The sequence below is a fragment of the Phyllobates terribilis genome, unplaced genomic scaffold, assembly GCF_046119375.1.
Source record: "Phyllobates terribilis strain yellow unplaced genomic scaffold, ASM4611937v1 Scaffold_2__4_contigs__length_985480577, whole genome shotgun sequence".
Classification (NCBI taxonomy): domain Eukaryota; kingdom Metazoa; phylum Chordata; class Amphibia; order Anura; family Dendrobatidae; genus Phyllobates; species Phyllobates terribilis.
The window spans coordinates 962,771,166-962,791,788 of NW_027362762.1; the positions used below are offsets into that span (position 1 = coordinate 962,771,166).

At 46.7% G+C, this 20,623-nt stretch overlaps 1 protein-coding gene across 14 annotated transcripts in view; it reads left to right on the top strand.

Moving 5' to 3' along the window:
- Positions 1 to 20,623, top strand: part of ZBTB20 (zinc finger and BTB domain containing 20) — a 1,152,793-nt gene that overhangs the window by 830,203 nt on the left and 301,967 nt on the right. The window contains exons 1-2 of one of the 14 annotated variants that reach the window (XM_073668612.1): positions 4,584 to 4,694; positions 5,278 to 5,326. The exons of 12 other annotated variants lie outside the window; for them this stretch is intronic. The gene's annotated coding sequence lies outside the window, so the exon portion shown is untranslated. Of the gene's footprint in view, positions 1 to 4,556; positions 4,695 to 5,277; positions 5,327 to 20,623 lie in introns of those variants that run through there. One more of the 14 variants, XM_073668614.1, reaches the window with a different exon arrangement.

A 20,623-nucleotide genomic window follows, 5' to 3' on the forward strand; every position in this document is an offset into this window, starting at 1 on the left:
TCACCCATTATAAGTAGTGCATCCCTTTATATCTGTATACAGGTATTACGTGTCATTATAATTTTGTCTATGCTGATACTGAGACTGCTGAGAAGTGATCTCTGCTGATAATGACACTGCTGAGAAATGATCTCTGTGCTGATAATGAGACTGTTGAGAAGTGATCTCTGCTGATAATGAGACTGCTGAGAAGTGATCTCTGTGCTGATAATGAGACTACTGAGAAGTGATCTCTTTGCTGATAATGACTGTTGAGAAGTGATCTCTGTGCTGATAATGAGACTACTGAGAATTGATCTCTGTGCTGACAATGAGACTGCTGAAAAGTGATTTCTGTGCTTATAATAAGACTGGTGAGAACTGATCACTATACTGATAACGAGACTACTGAGAAATATCTGTGCTGATAATGAGACTGCTGAGAAGTGATCTCTGTGCTGATAATGAGATTCCTGAGAAGTTCTCTCTATTCTGATAATGAGACTACTGAGAAACAATCCATGTGCTGACAATGAGAGTGTTATGAAGTGATCTCTTTGCTGATAATGAGACTGCTGAGAAGTGATCTCTGTGCTGATAATGAGACTGCTGAGAACTGATCACTATGCTGATAATGAGACTGCTGAGAATTGATCTCTGTGCTGACAATGAGACTGCTGAAAAGTGATCTTTGTGCTGATAATGAGATTTCTGAGAAGTTCTCTCTAGTCTGATGAGACTGCTGAGAAATGATCTCTGTGCTGATAATGAGACTGCTGAAAAGTGATCTCCGTGCTCATAATGAGATTCCTGAGTTCTCTCTAGTCTGATAATGAGACGACTGAGAAGTGATATATCTGCTGACAATGAGAGTGTTATCAAGTGATCTCTGTGCTGATAATGAGGCTTCTGATAAATGATCTCTGTGCTGATAATGAGGCTTCTGATAAATGATCTCTGTGCTGATAATGAGGCTTCTGATAAATGATCTCTGTGCTGATAATGAGGCTTCTGAGAAGTGATTTCTACAGAACAAGAATCTCAGTGATCAGAGTGAAAACTGCAAGATTTCAAGTTTTTTTTAATAATATAGACAGGGACATGAAAAATAAATATAAAACAAAAATATGTTTAACTTTAAAAAGTTAATGCAAGCTGTGACTCATTCTCATTTTCTGATTACATAACTTGAGCGAACAATTAGCAGCAATTATTTAAAACAACTTTGCAAATACTTTTGATTAAGAGTAGCTCACAGTTTTGTGTATACAGCTCCTATGCAGATTCATGTAGCACAATGATTTTTGATGACAAACAGACCCTGATGCTGCTATCTATGTATATTTTCCCATAGATTACAATAATCCTAAACCTGTGAATTAGATGGGGACGACCGCAGGCAAATGCAAGTGGCCGATGGTAAAGGGGTGAAATACTCCTGATTGTGCTTTTATTCTGCTATGTCTTGAAAGTCCTGAAAGCTGAGAAGATCTGGACAGATTCACCTACTATACAGGAAACATAGTGGTGGCAATGAGATAATTCTAGTTATTACTGGCTGCAGCAATAGGGTGGGCATCCGCTCTGTTTGGCCCAATATGAGGACTTCAAGCCTCAATATGGACAGTCTGGGACTATACATGGGCGCTATATGGCTCAATATGGATAATGTGATCACTAACGCTGTCCCTGCACCGGAGCGTGAAATTTAAGAGGCTGCATTTGCACAGCCCGATCTAGGCTGCTAAACGACCGCCGATCCGATCGGCTACTTGCAAGCTGATCTGTAGTCGCTTAATAATCTGTTTATGCTGAACAACCATTGTCCTCGGAAACACAATTCTGGTTACTCCGGATGATGAGCCGCCAAGAACGATGATTGTTAAGCTAGCCATTTATCAGGTATGAGCGTTCCTAGGAATGCCCCCTAAGTTGCAGTATTCTTACAGAAGTCTCAGCGCCGGCACTAAGGGGCAAAAGGTAGCAAGTGCCACAAATTTGGGACGTTTTGATGCCACCTTTTCTGCATAGATGGGTTATTGAATTCTCCCCCATATTGTCACCATTACTTAAGTGGGTGTCAATGGCGCTGTAATGGGGGCTCCTTGTGACTTCCTTGTCTCCAACTCCTTGGTGGAGAAGGAGACCCCCATTTTCCAGATACCTTATCTCTGTAACTCCCTCCCATTAGACATTTATGGCACATATTGTCTTTTAAGTTTTATTGCAGCCCTTAGCACATTCTGACAAGTTGCCCCCAATTCAGAAAATGTTCCCACCCTCCTTTATATCCTTCTGACCCACAGCAAGGAAACCCATAGAGATTCAGAGCGCTCGGAGGGGTACAAGCAGCTAATGCTGTAATGATATTGCCCCGGCCATTCTTCAGAAGCGAGCCCACCCCTTATAGTGTGTCTGGGGTCTTGGACGCTCCAAGTGGAGCAGACATCACCCCTCTAACACTATCATCCGCCCAGCAGAATCATGACCATGGGACAATCTGTTGAATTTGGATCGTTCAATGACTCGGCTGGGAGACGACGTCCGAAAATAAATATTCACTCGTAAAAAAGAGAAAGTCAGCTTTTCTCTGCAGGCATATACAGTGCATTGTGAAAGTATTTGACCCCCTTGAACTTTTCTACCTTTTGAAACATTTCTGGCTTCAAACATAAAGATATAAAATTCTAATTTTTTTGGGAAGAATCAACAACAAGTGGGACACAATCGTGAAGTGGAACGAAATTTATTGGATATTTTAAACTTTTTTAACAAATTCAAAACTGTAAAGTGGGGCGTGCAATATTATTCGGCCCCTTTACTTTCAGTGCAGCAGTTCAGTGAGGATCTCTGAAGGATCCAATGTTGTCCTAAATGACTGGTAATGATAAATAGGATCCACCTGTGTGTAATCCAGTCTCTGTATAATTGCACCTGCTCTGTGATAGTCTCAGGGGTCTCTGCTCTGTGATAGTCTCAGGGGTCTGCCGAGAGCATCATGAAGACCAAGGAACACACCAGGCAGGTCCGAGATACTGTTGTGGCGAAGTTTAAAGCCGGATTTGGATACAAAAAGATTTCCCAAGTTTTAAACCTCTCAAGGAGCACTGTGCAAGCGATCATATTGAAATGGAAGGAGTATCAGGCCACTGCAAATCTACCAAGACCCGGCTGTCCCTCTAAACTTTCATCTCGAACAAGGAGAAGACTGATCAGAGATGCAGCCAAAAGGCCCATGATCACTCTGGATGAACTGCAGAGATCTACAGCTGAGGTGCGAGAGTCTGTCCATAGCACAACAATCAGTCGTACACTGCACAAATCTGGCCTTTATGGAAGAGTGGCAAGAAGAAAGCCATTTCTCAAAGATATCCATAAAAAGTCCTGTTTGAAGTTTGCCACAAGCCACCTGGGCTACACACCAAACATGTGGAATAAGGTGCTCTGGTCAGATGAAACCAAAATCAAACTTTTTGGCCACAATGCAAAATGATATGTTTGGCGTAAAAGCAACACAGCTCATCACCCTCAAAACACCATCCCCACTGTCAAACATGGTGGTGGCTGAATCATGGTTTGGGCCTGCTTTTCTTCAGCAGGGACAGGGAAGATGGTTAAAATTGATGGGAAGATGGACGAAGCCAAATACAGGACCATTCTGGAAGAAAACCTGTTGGAGTCTGCAAAAGACCTGAGACTGGGACAGAGATTTTTCTTCCAACAAGACAATGATCCCAAACATAAAGCAAAATCTATAATGGAATGGTTCAAAAATAAACGTATCCAGGTATTAGAATGGCCAAGTCAAAGTCCAGACCTGAATCCAATCGAGAATCTGTGGAAAGAGCTGAAAACTGCTGTTCACAAACGCCCTCCATCCAACCTCAATGAGCTCGAGCTGTTTTACAAGGAAGAATGGGCAAGAATTTCAGCTTCTCGATGTGCAAAACTGATAGCGACATACCCCAAGAGACTTGCAGCTGTAATCGCAGCAAAAGGTGGCGCTACAAAGTATTTACTCAAGGGGGCCGAATAATATTGCACGCCCCACTTTTCAGTTTTTAATTTGTTAAAAAAGTTTAAAATATTCAATAAATTTCGTTCCACTTCACGATTGTGTCCCACTTGTTGTTGATTCTTCCCAAAAAAATTAGAATTTTATATCTTTATGTTTGAAGCCAGAAATGTGGCAAAAGGTAGAAAAGTTCAAGGGGGCCACATACTTTCACAATGCACTGTATATACCGAGACGCTGCTGCCTGCATATACCGAGCCGCTGCTGCCTGCATATACCGAGACGCTGCTGCCTGCATACACCGAGACACTGCTGCCTGCATACACCGAGACACTGCTGGCTCTGCCGCGTAAAGTTTCCAGGAGACAATGATCCAGATTCCTCTGGCACGGCGACGCAGACCCTTTATGTATAGATGTCATTTTTTTTCTCTTTGGTCTTGTTGTTGTTGGTTGTTTGTTTAATAAGACATTTCCTCTCGGTTTGGTGGAAGTTGAATCGTAAGAGGCTCCAGTAATTTTCCTCCTCCTCCCCTCCCAGCTCTGCACTCTGGAACACTGTGAACTAAAAAAAAAAAAAAAATCAGTGAGTTAAAGCGTGAAGCTATTATCAGAATCCGAGCCGGCCGCTCTCGGGAGGCTGCGAGTGTGGCTAGCAGCGTCATCGCCGGATGGAAAGCGGAGCAACCGCCACCACGTCGGTGAGTGGTGGGAATCCATGGCTTTCAGGTGTCCAGGATGCAGGGTGCCACTGCCCCTCCCCGGGGAGACATACGGCTACAGGACAGAGAGGTTTCAGCAGCGTGTAGTGCTGAGCTAGCAATTTACCGCTCGCTGCACTCACATCAGTGTAACATGTGCCCAGAGTTGGGCGAGAGATCCCGATGCCGTCGGCGGGTGTCGGATTTGGCACGACTAACAAGGTGCCGGTACGGAGAGTGGGAAAATATGTGGAGCCATCACTTGGAGTTTTTAACTGGCAGCCGTTCACGTCTCACTCCGTTCCAAGCATTTGCATTCTGACGATTGCCAAGCCAAGAGAGAGAAAAAAATCTGCAGGGGAAGTATAGTTAATAGGAAAAGGCCATACTTAACGGGTTGCATGGAGTGATCCGGGCCCGTACCCCACCCCCATCAGCTTCCTCGTGGTCCCACCTCCCCAACTCTCATCCTACTTTTGCCTAGTTTTTTTTGATTTTTGGTTGCTTCCTACAGCTTTTACGTTGACCGTCACTATATTATTCTTTTTTTATTTTATTTTTGTCTCATCGGTGTCGTGTCCAGGCCTCGGCGTTGCCAAGTGTCGATCGATCCCAGCAGGCCCCGAGTCACAGTAAGCCTCCTTCTATTGCTTTATTGTGGATGTCGTCCGGTGTAAAGTTTGTTGGTCTGTCTCATCCCATGCCAGCTGCATTCCTACCGAAAAACCAGGAAAATCACTGACGGTTTTAACAATTTCACTGCGTTTTGGCGACAAGCAGTGCCCCACCCCCATCCTCAACCCGGTCCAGTACTGGTCAGTGAGTGTTGCTGGGCCTACAAAGTTCTGTTTTCTTCCAGTCCGACTAATGCAACTTTTTTTTTTGTTTAGTAATATTCTTTTACATTCTTGTCTCATAGCAATAAACCTGTCTTTAACTGTTTCTCTTCATTGCATCAAATAAAAGTAGGAAAATTAATAAATTAGGACAAAATTAATAGCAATGATGACAGAACCTGTGCGATTATTACTTTATTGTTTCTTTTTTTTCCCTTTTTTTCTTTTCATTCACTGCAATGCAAATAATGGCACGCTGGCAAAAGTTCCCTCCAACTTTTAGGGAGTGAAAATCATAAAAAGTTGTGACCCACCTACTACAACTCAATGAGGAACGGCCCATCGGTGGGATATTCTGGCTGGAAAGTTGTGGAATAGGCAAAATTAATGGCTCAACACGTTATCCTAGTGTGTGTCAAACATCCTAAGGCAATTTTTTGCTCTTCTGGGGCTATTCTCATTGCGGATGTGTAATAGGATAATATTTCAAGATTATCTAAAAATATATTTCTAGAAAAAAATATTTACTGTAGAATAAGCAAATATTACGTCATTTACGGTAAAATAATATGCCGTAAAATAGAAAGTTATAAAAAAATATTTTATATATATATATATATATATATATATATATATATATATATGTATATATATTTTTTCAAATAATTATTTTATTTTCCGCCATATTATTTTACAATATATTATAATATATTTATTCTACAATAAACATTTTTATAGAAATAAATATATATATATATTAAAACATATATATATATATATTTTTTTTAGCTATATATATAATATATTTGTACATTTAAATTACTAGATTAAATGTTTTCTAAATCTAATAATTAATAATATAAAATATGATAAAATGCAACTTCATCTAAGAAAGATGTAAGATAAATATTATAGACCATACACTATTAATCTAAGAGAGAAAACTGAATGTAATATAGATAAAATGCGCTAAAATATTCCGCAAAATACTTTATAACCAGTGAAGAGCTCTGAGGATTGCTATAATTTATCATCATGTAATATTGCATATAATATATACAACGGCATAATGCTGTACTAAATAAATAATATTATTTTGTATTATTACATATTGTGTAATAAGATAATGGAATAAAAGGCATAAAATAATATAATACCACATAATGATACAATGTGGGGTAATATATAATATAATATTCAATGTGAAATATTATATTGTGGTATTTAATCATCTGAAATATAGCATGGTGGTAGAATGTAGGAATAAATAAATATAATATAACCTAGTAATAAATACTACACGCAGTATAATGCTGTAATGTAGTAATAAATATTACTGCACATATGTTACAGTAGCATTATATGATATCCTGGAAGTAGCAACATTTCTCAATGTTATTACTTTGTGTATTGAGTATATAACCATTCAGTGCCCCCTAGACACCTGCCGGGACCCTTGGCTTGTGAAGTACGGAACGTCAGGAAACGTTACAGTCTGTTCCTAATGTCTTCTTGCCAAATAAACAATAAAAATAAAATATTGCAGCCTTATAGCCAGTGTGCGGTGCTGGCGGGGGGCCGCCGGCCCCTGCAGATCCCAGCACTGTCGCCTGTAAGTGCCCCCTAGGGTAACAGGGAATTACTGCACTGTGGGATCACAGTCACCAGTGGACGGCACCTGCCCCGGTGCATTATAACGGTGGGAAGAGAGAGGGGCCATATCCATATAATCAATAATCCATATCCTAGTGATCGGTCGTCATGTAAGATATTGGGGGAGAGTGAAGATGACCAATAAATAAGGGCGGGAATCACACGAGAGCGACAGGACAGGATGTATTGACTCAGCCTATAGAAATTCCCTGAGATCCGTGACTCACAGACTCCAGGGAGAGGTGCTGGCAGCCAGCAGTACCGGCCGCTGGGATTTTGGGAAGGTCGTGTTGTATTCAGTGGAATTCTGGAACTATTACCCCACAATCAGTATAATGGGGCGAGCCACGCGCCGCGTTATACTGCGCATATGGCTGCATCTTCCAGAGGCACCACAGCAAACAAGCATTGTACATATGTCAGACGAAGATCTAGCAGGGGGTGATGGTGAGAGATGCAATCAGAGTAAACAGCCAGCATTTGGGAAGAGTAGTGTTATATTCATCGGCTTTCCCTGCTTGGAAGTTCTGAATTTGTGAATCCCAGAACAGGATTATGGTGACCAACTCTACATCTTCCAAAAGACACCACAGCAAAACCAATATGTCACATATGTCAGACACCGAACCAGCAGGGAATGATAGATGTGAGCTAATCCTCAGAATGAGAGCTAAGAGCAAGAACTGATCGGATTAGACCTATAAATCTCCGTAAGACTTTTAGAGTGAGTGCTACATCTTTCCAAAAGACACCACGGTAAAACCTATATTTTACATGTCAGACACTGAACCAGCAGGAAGATGTGAGCTAATGCATCTGTGATCTAATGGCAAACTCTGATTGGCTTACACCTATAGGTCCTTCGCATTTTTAGCGTAAGTACCACATCTTCCAAAAGACACCACAGCTAAGCTTATATTTTATATACGTCAGACACTGAACCAGCAGGGGATGATGCTGAATCAGTAGAAAATGACAGTCACGTGAATGTATGTGACGCGCCCCCGGGGCCGTGGGGTACTCGGCAGCCGGGCCTCCGGTAGCCGGGGGATATCACGGTGGCTGGCCCGGTCCGTGGCTCAGGGCGGTCGCTGAAAAGGGAACTTATTGGTTGGGGAAGATTGTCGTGACGCCACCTGTGGTGTCTGGTGAGGATCACCAGCGCTGCGGCAGTCCTCTGAGGCAGATGATAGGGCAGCTTGAGATGGAACGGCTCCCCACAGGTGGAGCAGGCCTCAGGGCAGTGTAGGGGAAAATGGAGGAGGTGCGCTGGGTGTTGTAGTGCAGGGAGGGAAAAGGTACCGGCGAAATGAAGGAGCGGAGGCAGTTCAGTGCAGTCATCCGAGTTTACTCACAGTTCTGTTCAAGTTCCTCAGGTGCACAGTACTGGTGCAAGCCTCCCGCATCGCACTGCGTTCACCGGGCAGGGGTTCAGTCCTTCCTCAGGCAGCTCGGGTGTATCTGGCAGAACCCCACTTTCATATGTACCTTCCTAGACCGACTTCACGCTGGGTCTTTACTCCCTCCTGCCCTGTGCTTCTCACTGTGAATCCTATTCGGGCGCTGCGAGGTCCCCCCTGTCTGTCGGAGTTGCTCAGACCTGTTCAACCTTACTTGGATTGAAGTGAGAGTTTGGCTTCTGGCTATAGAAGTCAGAAGCCTCCGGTTTTTCCAGCCGAGGCTTGAAGCTGCACGACTGGGCCAGGGGCCGGTCCCCTTCTTGCGGCCTAGATCCTCCTGACACCTGGCAGGTTAGGGGTGTACGGGTGCCGCCTGCACTCGCTGTACCTCCTAGGATCCCTTCTTCAGAGCGGAGCTTCCTCCCTGCTCCCCCCCTGGGCCTCTGAGGCTAGGCCCTGCTTGGGGAGCAAGAGCTCTGACTGAGACTCTGCTCCCTGACTGTCTTCACTCTCTCCTCTCACCGACTGGACTGCACTATTCTAAGATGGCTTCTTTTTATATCTTTACTGTATGAGTGCTCCCCTAAACTACTTCCTCCACCCACACCCACTACTGATTCCCCTACCTTTGGGTTCCCTCCACTCCAGCCAGGGACTTGTAGTCCTCCTGGGATTCCAGTTATCCCTACTGGGTGTAAAGGGTCCCTGTAGGCTTGGACCCGGTGTCCGGTATATATACTGGGGTGAGCCTGGTATGCTCCTCTGCCCCCATTTTATCACTCTTTCCTTCCTCTCGCCTTCGGCCACGCTCGGGGCCCTCACTAGGCTTCAGCGCTGCTGGAGGCCTGGCTTGCCTCACACAGCAGCCTACGTGCTGCTCTCACTCTGTCTGAGCACACTGTAACATTGACTAGAAAACAACCGAGCTGCCTGGCTCCACCTTCCCTTTATATATCCCTATCAGGGCTCCCTCTTCTGGTATGAGGTGGAAGGTGGAGGTGTTTGCATGTAGTGAGGGCTTCTTGTGGAGAAATCCATCCATGCACCCTTCTGGGTTCTGTGGCACCATGCACAGCAGGGCGCCACATATGCAGTCTTAGATCTAACAGTCTGCATGTGTTGATATTGCAGGAGCAGTTTTATATTTAGTGCTTTTTTCACACCTAGAAGTTCTGGAATAGTAATCCCCCAATACGTTATAATTGTGTTCCCCATTCCTAAAATGTAGTAAATTAAAAATGCAGCTTTCTGCGAGATTTACGGGTCTTAAACACTTTTTGGGTCATTACTTAATCTCACACAAGATACCAGAGCAAGGCGTGTACTTTACATTTACAAGACACTGAACCAGCAATGGCTGACAGTCAGATAGGAGCCTTTGCAATCCAAGAGCGTTGATTAGATTAGATTTATAGGTCTGTTAAACACTTAAGCATCACGTCTTTAATAAGGCACCACAGCAAAGCTTTACTTTTATTTATGTCAACACTGAACCAGTAGGAAATGACATTAAAGGGAATCTGTCACCGGATTTCTGCTACCTAATCTGAAAGCTGCATAATGTAGGGATAGATACCCTGATTCCAGCAATATGTCACTTACGGGGCTGCTTGCTGCATTTTTTTCTATTAAATCACAGTATTATCAGCAGGAGATTATTACTAGAGGACTATTAAACCTGCTGTCATATAATCCAACCTTGCCCCCACCACTAATTGGCAGCTTTCTGCATATGCACAGTGCACACATAAAGCTGCCAATCAGTGCTGTGGGTGGGGTTATACAGGGCTCAGCATTCAGAGAACTGGTAGATCTGCAGAAGAGAAAACAGTTTTTAATCAAAATTGCAGCAAGCAGCCCAGCAAGTGACACTGGAATCCGGGTCTCTGCCTCTACGTCATGCTGCTCTCAGATGGGTTTGGGGGGCAAAAATCTGGTGACAGATTTCATTTAATATGTTAGCTTAGCCTTTCTTAAAGCTAACAGTCAGCATCATTTTTATATGGGAAGAGTAGTATTTGTTTTTAGTGCATCTTCACACTTGGAAAGTCTTAAAGGGGTGGTTCAAAATCCAAATGAATTTTCATTCTAAATGGCATTCTCTTTAATGCCATAATGTAATCTATTTTCTAATATACTTTAATTAAAAACTCTCTATCCTTCCCTAACTACACTACATAACTGTTCTTTTTTAATTACAACTTCGTTTTTGATGATGCTTCATTTGAGAATCCCAATGCATGCTGGGATACTCAGTGAAGTGTCATCAGGGGATAGAGACTGCGGTCACTGCTACAGCCCTGCCCTCTCCCTGAAATGATGTGCACAATGACAGTGCACTCTCTCGCTGACTCAGATCAGTAGTAATGAGCTTGCAACAGACAGCACTGCCAGAGCACGTTGTAAGAATATTCAGCATGCAGAGACCAGTGCCAACCTAGCAAGTGATGTCACTTGTGGGTGCTGCGCAGGTTTCTGCGAGCTGAGTATTTGTCTTACAATGAGCACTCATTACTACTGATCTGTGCCAGTGAGAGAGCGCACTGTCATTGTGCACATTGCACAGGGACTAGCCCAGCTGCTGAAATGAAGGTCACAGATGACGCTTTGCTTCAGGGAGGGGGCAGTGACCGCAAGAAAATTGTTACTGCAGTGGTCGCGCATGCTCGGTATATGATGTTTTCAGTAGCAGAGTTATGTTTTTTAATCTTTATGTATGAGGGTACAGAGGTGCAGCTCGTCTGAATGAAACTTTTCCCAGCGAGTGTGAATGAAATCTCTGCTTTTTGCCTCTTTTTAGGCTCTTCATCATTAGCATGTGCTCTGCCCTCGCTCTTCGTTAGCTGGTAATGCGGTACTGCTTTTCCTTGATAACTTGTAAGAAAATCTTCAGCATCATCTTCAATTTTTTTAATTGAAATATTTGGTTGCTGTATATTTTGCCATTTCTGTTTTGTGCATATTAAAGGGGTTGTCTCCGTCATCAGGAGCCCACTGCTCCTCTACCTCCCGGCTTCCTGCTTGCCAGGGATCTGTGTGCTACTGATCAATTGACAGTTTGGACCAGCGGCGTCATAGCGTGTGTGCTCTCCGATTCTGCAAGCAAAGGGGGCTATGTCTCTGTAGCATCGAAGGAGTGCAGTGACAGTCCTTGCCTAGGAGACTGGCCACCTCTGATAATGCAAAGAAGATTTTCAATAAGGGGAAAATAGCACAGTTGCTTGATTTTACACATTGCAATTTAAAACAATGCAATTAAAATGATCCCTGTATATATATTTTCTCCTTCTACAGACTCCATATTTGCAGATTCTTACAATTCTGACAGCTGTCTTTCCTAACTTTACAACAAGTTGTTAAAAGCTGGAAGTCAATCATTTCACATTCAGCTGCATAAGCTTTTTGGAATCAGTGTAGTACCATGCTTCAGCCTGTAGGTGTCAATATGGGAATTGCCTTCTTTTTCCTTATAAATGAACTAGCAACAGTGACACCTACAGGCTAGACTGAGGTATTACACAGAGGAAAGTAATTTAAATACAAACCAGTGTAAGGATAACCACCAGATGTGACGACTGCAAAGACGGAAAAGTTCACCGATGCCGGAACAAGTGACGCATAAGTGTCACATTGTTTATAAATAACCAGATGACGTTGGGACTGGAATATCCCGCATAAATAGCCATCTAAATGAGAAAAAAAAAAAGACATCGCTCTCAGCAGCTGGAAAGATTTGGGGTCGAGATTATGGAAACTTCCCATCTCAGAAATAATGTAACAATAAACAGATCATAGACATTTTCAAGATCTTTTGAAAGGGTTAATTGTTTATACCCTGTGGCTATGAGTCCTGCTCTCACAGATGACGATGGACTTCATATAATGGATCAATGGAACCAGTCCTCTATCTATGAGATAACACAGCCTTAAAGCTTGAATCTATCTCCTGTCCAGACTGATAGCTCATGCCCACGAAATCAGTGTAACAAATCTTCAGCTCTGCAACTAGTACAAGGTGGGCTTTTGCGTCTCTGAGGGTACAGGTTTTTTTTTATTCTTTCTAATCTTGTAAATGTAATACAAAGTATATTACAAAGTAGATTCATTCAAGAGAAATTCAGCTTTATCTACATACAGTGACATGTAAAAGTTTGGGCACCCCTGGTTAAAATTACTGTTATTGTGAACAGTTCAGCAAGTTGAAGATGAAATTATCTAAAAGGCCTAAAGTTATAGAGGACACATTTCCTTTGTATTTTAGGGAAACAAAAATATTGTAAATTTTTTTTCATTTTAAATATTAAAAAAAAAAGGAAAATGGGCTGATGCAAAAGTTTGGGCGCCCATTTGTAGAACCGTCCTCTTTTCAACTTCAGCTTTTTTTTTTACAGATGGTGTTATGTTTGCATCAACAATTTGTTGATATTATATTTGTAACGGGTCTGGGAGGCGGAACCTCTGGGCTACAATACAAGGGGGCGGTCCTTGTAAGGGAGCGGGTGGCGACCAGGCAGGTAGTCACAGGAGGTGACCAGGACAGTCTCTGAGTGTACGGGCAGGAGGACACGGCAAGTGATCGGGGCAGTCTCTGGATGAACGGGCAGATGTTCACGGCAAGTGATCGGGGCAGTCTCTGGATAAAGGGTAGGTACGACCTGTGATGGCTGAACCTCCAGGTAGGCTAGCAAGGCAGATGAAGAATGTGTGCTCCCAGGTGAGCAAGCGAGAGTCTCTGGAATAGCAGGTGGTCACAGCACGTGACGGCGGAGCCTCCAGGTAGGCAAGCAGGCAGGTAACGGAGAAGCGCTCCCAGGTGAGCGGGCAAGAGTCTCAGGAATAGCTGGTGGTCACAGCACGTGACAGCGGAGCCTCCGGGCTGGCAAGCAGGCAGGTAACGGAGAAGCGCTCCCAGGTGAGCGGGCAAGAGTCTGGAGTAGCTGGTGGTCACAGCACGTGACAGCGGAGCCTCCGGGCTGGCAAGCAGGCAGGTAGCGGAGAAGCGCTCCCAGGTGAGCGGGCAAGCTGGTCCATAGACAGACTGACCGGAGTAGTAAGGCAGACCGTCGGACCTCAGACTAGCAGACAGGTAGCAAGTAATCAGGCAGGAATCTGACAGGTAACTGGCAGGTAACTGGCAACGGGACCTGAGGGCTGAAGCACAGGTGAGACACAGGTGCAAACAACATTGCTCGGGCACCTCCATTTTGGAGGAGGTGCCTTATATATGATGAAGTCCTCCGGCCATTGGCCGGGGACTCCTTAGGACGGCGCGCGCGCTGACAGCAGAGCGGGAGAGGGACGCCGGGCACGGGGCAGAGCGGTGAGGGGAGCAGCGTCCCTGCCTAGCAGAGGGCAGGGACGCCGGAACTACAGTACCCCCCCCTTTAGGCCCCCCCTTTTTTAGGCCAGACAGAAATTTAGCTAGGATGAGAGGGGCATGGATGTTCTCCCGGGGCTCCCACGTTCTCTCCTCAGGACCAAACCCCTTCCAATCTACCAGAAAAAAGGTCTTTCCTCTTACCCTTTTGGTGGCAAGAATGTTCTCTACCTCAAACTCGTCCTCAGCAGAAACCGGAGCAGGAGGCGTACCTGTAGACTTGGAAAAAGAGTTAAGTACCACAGGTTTGAGGAGAGACACATGGAAGGAGTTAGGGATCCGTAAGTTGGCCGGGAGTTTCAATTTATAGGCCACTGGGTTGATCTGACTGGTGACCTCCAGAGGTCCGATGAACCGAGGCCCTAACTTGTAAGAGGGTATCTTGAGTCGAACATATTTAGATGAGAGCCAGACCTTATCTCCTGGACGAAATTGAGGAGGATCCAGGCGTTTTTTGTCAGCGTGTCTTTTCATCCGCTCGGACGACTGAAGGAGTGCGGATCGGGTACTCTCCCAAATGGAGGAAAATTTGCTAACGAGAGATTCCGCAGCCGGGTTGTCCACCGAGGTGGAGACAGGAAAAGGAATCCGAGGATGCTGACCAAAGACTACAAAAAACGGGGATTTGGAGGAGGATTCGCTCTCGTGATTATTGTAAGAGAACTCGGCCCATGGTAGGAGATCCACCCAGTCAGAATGGTGGGCATTAACGAAGTGCCAGAGGTAACTGGTCAGGTTCTGATTGATCCGCTCCACTTGACCATTGGACTGTGGGTGGTAAGCGGAAGAGAAGTCCAGGGTGACGTCTAGTAGTTTACAAGTGGCTCTCCAGAAGCGTGAGGTGAACTGTACCCCACGATCCGACACGATGTGGAGGGGCAGGCCATGAAGACGGAAGATGTGACGAATAAAGTCTCTAGCTAGCTCGGGTGCAGACGGGAGGCCTGGCAGGGGAACGAAATGAGCCATCTTGGAGAAGCGGTCAGCGACCACCCAAATGACCGTACAACCGGCAGAGAGTGGGAGGTCAGTTATGAAGTGCATTGCAATATGCTGCCAGGGGGCAGCAGGTACTGGGAGCGGAAGGAGGCGACCGGCTGGCAGATGTCTCGGAACCTTGTTGCGGGCGCAGGACACACAGGCAGAAACAAAGTCTATTACATCCTTGTGCAGGGTAGACCACCAGTAGTGCCGGGAAATAAGCTGGAGGGTCTTCTTCTGACCAGCGTGGCCAGCCAGTTTAGACGAGTGACCCCAGTGAAGGATCTTCTCCCGATCAGGTACTGATACGAACGTCTTTCCGGGAGGGAGACGATTTAGACTCACGGGAGCCACCTGCATTACTCTGGCGGGATCGATGATGTGTTTCGGATCTTCCTCGAGATCAGATACCAGAAAGGATCGAGACAAGGCGTCCGCCTTGACGTTTTTGTCAGCCGGGCGAAAATGAAGGACAAAATCAAAACGAGCAAAAAACAAGGACCACCGGGCTTGGCGTGGGTTAAGTCTCTGGGCATGCTGGAGGTAAGCCAAGTTCTTGTGGTCAGTGTAAATTATTACCGGGTGAAGAGCCCCCTCAAGCAGGTAACGCCACTCCTCCAATGCCAGTTTGATGGCCAATAACTCTCGATCTCCTATGGAATAATTGCGCTCTGAGGAGGAGAAGAGTTTAGAGAAGAAGCCGCAAGTTACCATCCTCCCGGAAGAAGATTTTTGAGTAAGTACCGCTCCAGCTCCAGAGGAGGAGGCGTCCACTTCCAGGAAGAACTGCTTGTTGCCGTCCGGGCGATGCAGCACCGGGGCGGAAGAGAAGGCCTGTTTTAAGGAAAGAAAGGCTTCTTCTGCTTCGGGCGGCCACTCTTTGGGATTAGTACCCTTACGGGTGAGCGCGGAAATTGGGGCAGTCCGGGAAGAGAAGTGTGGTATGAAGAGGCGGTAGTAGTTGGCGAAGCCCAGGAACCGCTGAATGGCCTTCAACCCCTCCGGTCGGGGCCATTTCTCGATGGCAGACAGTTTCTCTGGATCCATTCGTAGGCCGGTCTGAGAAATAATGTAGCCCAAAAACGGAAGCGAGGTCTGCTCAAAGAGGCACTTCTCGTATTTAGCGAAGAGGTGATTCTGCCTGAGCCTGAGCAGGACCTGACGAACGTCCCTCCGGTGAGTCTGGAGATCCGGAGAGAAGACCAAGATGTCGTCCAGGTACACCACTACGCAGGAGTAGAGAAGGTCCCGGAAGATGTCATTGACCAACTCTTGAAAGACGGCAGGAGCGTTACAGAGACCAAAGGGCATTACCAGGTATTCATAGTGGCCGTCCCGGGTGTTGAATGCCGTCTTCCATTCATCCCCTTGACGGATACGAACCAGGTTGTACGCCCCACGGAGGTCTAGTTTGGTGAAGATTCTAGCCCCCCTCAGACGATCAAATAATTCTGGAATGAGCGGAAGGGGGTACTTATTCTTCACCGTGATCTGGTTAAGGCCTCTATAGTCTATACAGGGACGGAGAGAGCCGTCCTTCTTTTTGACGAAAAAGAAGCCTGCTCCCGCCGGGGAGGTAGATTTCCGGATGAATCCCCTGGCCAGATTCTCCTCAATATATTCGGACATCGACCGGGTCTCAGCAGCGGATAAAGGATAAATACGCCCACGGGGAGGAGTAGTACCGGGTAACAGGTCGATGGGACAGTCGTATGGTCTATGAGGGGGTAATGTCTCTGCCTCCTTTTTATTAAAGACATCAGCATAAGACCAATAAGGAATTGGAAGTCCAGGTAGATTAGCTGGGGTAGGAGAGGGACGGACGGGATGGACGGGAACCAGGCAGGTCTTATGACAGTCTTGTCCCCAGCGAAGGACTTCTCCGGTTTGCCAGTCAAGCACGGGTGCATGTCTCTGGAGCCAAGGCAGACCTAGCAAGAGGGCGTGAGAGAGTCCAGGCAGAACATGAAAGGAGATACTTTCAGAATGCAGCATTCCCACCTGCAGAGTAATGGATTCGGTGATGAGTTGGATGGGGCGTGGTAAGAGCCCCCCATCCACGGCAGCCACAGACAAGGGTACAGCCAGAGGTTTGGTGGGGATGCGGTATTTCTCTACCAGGGACTGTGAAATAAGATTCCCGGCTGCTCCAGAGTCCAGTTGGGCTAGTTCGAAAAAACGGTTCTCCCCGTAGACGATTGAAACTGACAACAGCAGGGATGGAGAGGATTTATTCTTGTCTAGGTGGACCTCTCTGAGCGAACCTAGACACAGGCGTTTCCCGACCTCTCCGGGCAGGCACGGATCCGGTGCTCCTTACTGCCACAGTAGAAGCAGGTCCCCTCGGCACGGCGTAAGTCCTGACGGGTCTTGACCATCTTGGTCTGGTCGACCTGCATAGGCTCAGGAGGGTGTACCTGGTTAGAGACAGAAGGAGTGACGGGTTTCTGAAAAGTAGGAGCTAGACGTGGTAACCTCCTCTCACGGGTGACCTCTCTGGCACGCTCCTGGAACCGTAGGTCAATCCGGGTGGCAAGAGTTATTAAGTCATCGAGAGTGGTAGGAATGTCCCGACCGGCAAGTTCATCTTTAATACGGCCGGACAGACCCTCCCAGAAGACGGAAACCAGAGCGTCGTTATCCCAGGCCAGCTCCGAGGCAAGGGTACGGAACCGTATGGCATATTGGCCCACGGTGAGACTCTCCTGACGGAGGCGTAGCAACGATGATACAGATGAGGTCTTCCGTCCGGGTTCGTCGAAGACTTTCCGGAAAGCCGTGAGAAAAGCAGGCAAGTTGGACACCAGGGGGTCTCCTCTCTCCCATAGAGGATTTAGCCAGGCCAGGGCCTCCCCGGTGAGATGGGACATGATGAAGGCAATTTTGGCCCGGTCGGAGTTAAACTGGTGGGACAAAAGTTCAAAGTGCAGGGTGCACTGATTTAAGAAGCCCCGAGCCTGGACGGAGTCGCCTCCGAAGCGAGGAGGTGCAGAAAGCCGGGGTCCGGGGTAGGATACCATGGTATTAGTGGGCAGCGGAGCTGCCGGATTGCAAGATATGGCACTGGCGGAGGTTGTTGATGGATCAGACAGAGTGTTCAGGTGAGTATTGACATTCCGCAGGTGACCCAGGATGGACTCCTGTTGGGACCTCTGACGGGACAGTTCAAGACAGAGGTCCGAGAGCGAGGGAGCTTGGGTGCCACCGGGTTCCATGGCCCGAGCAAACTGTAACGGGTCTGGGAGGCGGAACCTCTGGGCTACAATACAAGGGGGCGGTCCTTGTAAGGGAGCGGGTGGCGACCAGGCAGGTAGTCACAGGAGGTGACCAGGACAGTCTCTGAGTGTACGGGCAGGAGGACACGGCAAGTGATCGGGGCAGTCTCTGGATAAAGGGTAGGTACGACCTGTGATGGCTGAACCTCCAGGTAGGCTAGCAAGGCAGATGAAGAATGTGTGCTCCCAGGTGAGCAAGCGAGAGTCTCTGGAATAGCAGGTGGTCACAGCACGTGACGGCGGAGCCTCCAGGTAGGCAAGCAGGCAGGTAACGGAGAAGCGCTCCCAGGTGAGCGGGCAAGAGTCTCAGGAATAGCTGGTGGTCACAGCACGTGACAGCGGAGCCTCCGGGCTGGCAAGCAGGCAGGTAACGGAGAAGCGCTCCCAGGTGAGCGGGCAAGAGTCTGGAGTAGCTGGTGGTCACAGCACGTGACAGCGGAGCCTCCGGGCTGGCAAGCAGGCAGGTAACGGAGAAGCGCTCCCAGGTGGGCGGGCAAGCTGGTCCATAGACAGACTGACCGGAGTTGTAAGGCAGACCGTCGGACCTCAGGCAAGCAGGCAGGTAGCTGATGAGCGCTCCCAGGTGAGCGGGCAGGCTGGTCCTTAGACAGACTGACAGGAGTAGTAAGGCAGACCGTCGGACCTCAGACTAGCAGACAGGTAGCAAGTAATCAGGCAGGAATCTGACAGGTAACTGGCAGGTAACTGGCAACGGGACCTGAGGGCTGAAGCACAGGTGAGACACAGGTGCAAACAACATTGCTCGGGCACCTCCATTTTGGAGGAGGTGCCTTATATATGATGAAGTCCTCCGGCCATTGGCCGGGGACTCCTTAGGACGGCGCGCGCGCTGACAGCAGAGCGGGAGAGGGACGCCGGGCACGGGGCAGAGCGGTGAGGGGAGCAGCGTCCCTGCCTAGCAGAGGGCAGGGACGCCGGCACTACAATATTGAATCAGTTTTTAACTCTTCCCGTGAAATGTTCCCCGTGCCATTGGCTGCAACACAACCCCAAAGCATGATTGATCCACCACCATGCTTAATGGTTGGTGAGATGTTCTTTTCCTGAAATTCTGTGCCTTTTTTTCTCCACGCATACCTTTGATCATTGTGGCCAAAGACTTCTATTTTGTCCACAGGACTTGTTTTTAGAATGTATCAGGCTTGTTTAGATGTTCTTTTGCACTTCTGACTCTGAATTCTATGGTGAGGATGCAGGAGAGGTTTTCTTTTCACGAAGGCCATATTTGTGCAGGTGTCTCTGAACAGTAGAACAATGTACCACAACTCCAGAGTCTGCTAAATCTTTCTGAAGGTCTTTTGCAGTTAAGCATGATTCTGAATTGCCTCTCTAGCAGTCCTATAAGCAGCTATCACTGAATTTTTTCTTGGTCTTCCAGACCTTATCTTGACCTCCACTGTTCCTGTTAACTGCCATTTCTTAATTACATTTCGAACTGAGGAAAGGGCGACTTGAAAACGCTTTGCAATCTTCTTATAGCTTCTCCTGGTTTGTGGGCCTCCATCATTTTCAGAGTTTTAGGCAGCTGCTTAGAAGAGAACCCATGGCTGCTGTTTTTTGGGCTGTCTTTGTAAAGTGCTGAGGTTCTGGGTCCTTCAGTCCAGAAACGACTCTATGAGCCTATGTCCTCCTCTATGAAAATGGGTCTCCTAAACCCGAAAGCCCCTTTAAGACGTGTCCTAGCAGCTTCCAGTACTGATATTAGGTGTATTTTAAATACTCTCCAGGCCGTAGCTCACTGATCTCTTGTATCCTGCTCATCTCTTCTTTTTCCTCCTCCTAAATTTCCTTATCAGTCGAATGTCAATAAAGCAAATTACATTTGTTCTGGTTAAAAATTAATAGTTGTTGATACGGTGTCAGAAGTCGAATGAGAAATTATAAGTGTTTTCCCAGAGGTGCTTGGGGTAATGTGTAGAAACGTGAAACCTGCTCCTCACCCACGTCCTCCATCCACAGGAGACTCGGGAGAACCTTCTGCATTATAATAGGAGGACGCTCAGGACAAATATCGCTCATTTTCTTAGTGCAGAAGCTGAGATTGCTCCCTTACCCTTGGCGGCCCTGGAGTCAGGAATATTCCACCTGCCGCACTTGTATGTCTACTAATTACCGACACCGGAGCAATAACTTTCGCTTTATGCCGTATGGAAGTTCACAACCTTACGTTGCGCACGTTGATAATTGTCTCTATGCAGAGAGATCTTTGCGTAGGGGCAATAGCAAGAAACACCTCATGTATCCCAGGCTCCTTCCAATGAAGCCATTTTAGGTGCACTTTGTTGGGGATTCTAGTTCAGGAACCCTTGCTCTTCTATGCAAATCTACCATTAAAGGTTACCGCAACGAACACTCCCATATATATCCACATATAAAAACTATTCCG